The sequence below is a fragment of the Wasmannia auropunctata genome, unplaced genomic scaffold (assembly GCF_000956235.1).
Source record: "Wasmannia auropunctata unplaced genomic scaffold, wasmannia.A_1.0 LD333497.1, whole genome shotgun sequence".
In the NCBI taxonomy this organism is placed as follows: Eukaryota; Metazoa; Arthropoda; class Insecta; order Hymenoptera; family Formicidae; genus Wasmannia; species Wasmannia auropunctata.
The window spans coordinates 23,412-28,578 of NW_012029393.1; positions in this window are offsets into that span (position 1 = coordinate 23,412).

Consider the following 5,167-nt stretch of genomic DNA (forward strand, 5'->3'; position numbering starts at 1 on the left):
GCTCTTTTTTGTATGTGAAACAAATAACTGCTGCCACCTCTTCTCGAAGAGAGACGGGAGAGGGAGAGAGAGAGAGAGAGAGAGAGAGAGAGAGAGAGAGAGAGAGAGAGAGTAGATATATTATTATATAAATAATACTTTATAAAATTTATTAGATGTATTATAAATATACTTTATAAAATGTCCTAATATATATGTGACGCTTTAATTAATAACATAAATTTAAATAAACAAAAGATAGATAAAAAATTTGTTATAAATTACTTACTCGAAAAATAACGCAGCTTAAAGACACAACGCCAAGTACAATCAAAGGTAGAAACCATACATTTAATGAATTTAATACATTCCTTAAAACCCTTTAACAATAACAAAAAATTTGTTAAGTAATTTTGTATGTATTACATGTAAAATTTACAGTTTTTATAAACAATACCTTACTTATTCGAATAAAATTTATACATATAATAACAATAATCACATTATGACTTTTACAGAACCTAACTGTATAGTTCTTCTATGGATGTGAACTGCACGACAAATATTTTGATACATGAAATAAATTCTATAAGGAGCAGGAATTTGCAACGTATTTTCAGTCACAGTATTTTGAATTAAATTGCTGCAAACGGAATATATATATATTTTACAAAATCAATTAAAAATATTTTTATTAATAAAATTATTACATGTCTTCACCTTGCAATTTTAAATGTTGCGCAACAATGTCCCCCAATCATAACGAGAAATGTACAACTTGTAAATGACCAAATTCCAACCGTCACCGTTAAAATCTCAAATATTACATACAAAGGATAATACTGCTCTTCGTCAATGAAGAGTTCATAACGTACCACCAAACTACGTGGTCGAGACTCATTCAACGGTGCGACAGAGTCAAGAATAATAGGTAAAAATTCGGTAATTATAAAAACAATCATACCGAAACTAATTGAAACTGGAAATAGCAACAATAATAGAACATTTTTTTTTTTAAACAGAGTGAATGTATTTGAGATATATGTAAGATGACAGAAGTTTATTTGCAATTCTCTTACTGTTCACAAATAATGCAAAAAGATAACTCATATGTGAATATTTCTCTAATATTTTCAATTCATTACTATCTTTTATCGTCTTCCAGTCCAACTTGATATGTTCCAATGCTTTTTTAAGCTATTTGTATAAAACATTGAATTAATTAATTCGTTATTCGTTCATTAATCAACTGACATTTTTATTAAAGATTTACGTAAAGTATGAGCGATACTTGCAATCTTATTGTTGAAGTAAAAACAATTATAAATCAAAATATAAATAACAGCAGGTATAATAGATGTAAGTTCTTTAATAATAAATTCCACATCGTACTTTGTCGTCATAAATAGCGTTAACTGAAAAGTATATATTAATGGCAGCGATAATCTTCATCTTATTTGAAAAAAGGTGCAAAATAAAGTAAATTAAGAAATACCTGAAAAAACAAAAGGCAAACTAATACACTTAAGACCAAAGCTGTTAGAATTCGTGAAATACTCGTTTTTTGATAAGGCCACAAACCAATGACCGTTAGCATAATTCTATGTAAATTATAATAACGTTCGCCGATAAAGACCATACTGCCTGACGAATGAAACAGTTTTGTTAACAGAGAGCAAGTGCGGAAAACAATCGTCTTTTTTACATCAAATACTGAAGGTTTCTCTTTCTATAAAATTTTTATTTGCACGCAAAACCTATAGCGAGATAATGCTATGTAATTTAGTAATTTATTATAATGACGCGATAAATTATATAAAGTGCTATAGTTTCATTAAACAATTGTGTTCAAAACGTTTCGCCGAATTGATGAATATTTGAAGAAAATCGTATCTTTCGTTTTCTTTTCTTTTAATAATGTAGGTTGTAGACGCACAAGCGCAGCTAGCGTTGTACACTGTTAAATTCATAATGTCAAAGTATACTCAAGTTATGAGTTGAGTTATTTTTAATCATTCCTACGAGTAGCCACTGCTTCTACACAATATGTCATTAATTTAACTACAATAATGGCGTTAAATAATTTAATTCAAGAAATGTGTTAAATTTGACTCAAATTTAGTTTATGTTTACTAAATGCATAATTAAAATGAAGCAACTCAACCGCAGAAATGGATTAATTAGATATGGTTGTTTTCTGTTAAAATAATACATTTTGACACACATAGAAGTTGAAAATAATGAAATGTTATTTAACTCAAGAAATTGGGTTACAGCTGCTTCTTTGATGTTTAATAGTGTTTATTCTATGAGAGAGTAATTTATTTTGAAGCAAGGAAGTATATTCATCGATATAAAACATTATATAATAGAATTTGATGTGTTATTTTGTATGCTTACGTTGAAATTAAATACAAGATACTAAATTATTATATATATACATATACATATTTGATAATTATTGGCACAACGCTCGTGGATAAGTAGAGCGGGCTGAACTAAATAGAAAAGTTCTGTACATTTTGCGATTTTCACAACAGATAACAAAAAATTAATTTGTTAAAATCTGCGAACCTCTCAGCATGCGATTTTGGCAACAGGCGACAATTCAACATTTACGATTTTTAGGTAAGCGACATAGCAATAAGAGGAGGCTTTATTGAAAACAATGTTTATGCACGAGCGCGTATCATTGGGCGCGATTAGAGCAGATCAATGAGCACTCAGTGATTCATTAATATGATTGGTTCTTGCCTTTAGTTCTTCGTTAGATCTAAGTGTAGAAACCAATTATAATTATAATTTATTGTAATAAAAAATCGCTCACCAATTTGTTTTGTCTGCTGAACACGCCCATTGCTGTTTACCGAGCGCTTCTGCTAATTGTAAGTCTTATCACGCGTTTAGTGACCGTAAACGTTGGGCTGTCGCTTGTTATCAAATCGCGCAGACGCATGTTGATTCAGATCTTACTAAATTAATTTCTCGTCAACTAGTGCAAAAATCATAAAATGATATAGGACTTTTCTACTTAGATTTGTTCTATCCACGAGTATTGTATTAATAACTACCAGATATCCTGTATATACATATGTAATTATATACATATACATATATAAATAATTATACATATCTTTTATACATAAAAAGAGTCAGGTTTAATTACTTTTAGTTAGCTCTATGTTGGAAATGTTCGTGAAAACATTTGTATAACATAAAATATATTTTAATAAATTTTATTTATATTCCGTGTTCTGTTAAAAAAATTACATTATTGCTTATTATTGATATATGATTTCCGATTTGCATGTAATATATGTCAGGATGTGCTAGAAGTCAAAATTATTTTTACTATTAGTAACGCTAATGTTCATGATATGTTCAAATTTTATAATATGATGTCTATGTGTTTAAGCAGCTGTTTATTTAAGCAAATAATTACATACCTAGAAGTCTTAAATTTGTAATATGTGCGAGTACACCACTACATTCAAATTTCTATAACCAATTAAAATCTTTTGTATGTTATGACATCGTCATGGTATACATTACAGTAAAGTATGATATTGCTGTAGTTGAAAGCTAAAAAAAATATTAATTTTTATATTGTTAGTAATCGTTAAGTCTTGATTGTTACATAGACTGTTATGACAGAATATTATCATTTTAAATACGTATTAAATATAATAAATTCATTCTCTAGGAGAAAAAAGGATAAGATAAATTCTTTTCCTAGAAAATTAGTTTACTGTTAACTAGAAAGTATTCATTACCGTAGAAAATCCTTCTAGAGATGATACATAAATATGCCCAATTGTTATGGTGTAAGTTTTCAGAGAATTTTGCATCACAAATAAAAGCAATTTTTGTATCGATAACGGAGCTAAATACCACATCGTGTTATATCTAAAATTTACAAAAATAATATATTTAGCATTATTTGTGGAAAAAGTCATTTCTGCCGATGCTTATGCACAGAGGTATATCTAGGGTCTCATATGTCTTTAGCAAGAATATCGGCGCCGTTTCTCCAGAAAAAAAAATCATCAATAATTACATTTGTTTAAAAATTACTACTATAATAAAATTAATAACTGTTGAATTGTAAATGCTTTAATATCATTGCTTAAATGCTCCGTATAATTTAATATTGTAAATATAAAGTATATAAATCAATTATATACTTTAAATTAGTTATACACTATAATACATAGAATAAATGTATTCACTTAACCCAGTACTAACCCTAATTAAAATTTATGTTGTTTCTAACCCATCGTATTTTTTTATGACTTAAGTAACTTGTTTTTTTAATTTTATCTATTTATTTTTATTTTGAAATATTACATAATTTATTACATAATTATTTCTCTTATTCAATTCAGCTCTCAGCTCTTGTCTGAACTTACGATTTTACACAAATAATTGAGAACAGATTTCTAGGATGATTTATGTGCTATTTCTGGACCTGCCACCCTGGCCCATTTCATCAATTCCTAGATACGCCTCTGTTTATATATTTAAATATGTATTAAATAATACCTTCTATTTTTTATTCAATTTAAAAATATAACAAAGTATGTAAAAATTCAAATCCAAAATAATTATTATCAAATTGTTATCAAATATTTATGTAAATATTATTCTGTGACAATATCAATAAATATTATTAATCTAATATTTAAAAAAATTCTCAATGTCCACGCACTGAAATGAGTCTGGGAGTTAGGCCGATTTCTATATACTTTGATATAATAAATCTTATATCTCTTAGATATAATAAATTCCTTACCAAGTAAGGATGCATACAAAACTTTTCTCTTCTTATAATTTAATTTGTAAAATAAAATAATAATTTTTTTTAAACAAGATAATTTAGTCGATAAAAAGTATCATACAATATGTGGACACTGAATTTGTCGAAGAAATCAATTTGTTTCATCCAGTCATCATTAGATTTAAATCTTTATACGTGATATATACTTACGCGGCATTAAATATTTCTGAACTATGATTGGTAACTAATTGTCCAATAAAATTAGGTACAAATATGATTAAAAATTGTGCTATTACCATACTGGTGCACATTACTATTTCAGAAAACTCATTTAACGTTGATAGTGCACGAAGTAGCTATAAAAATGTATAATATTAATTCTTATTTCAATTTTATAATATACGAATTCAT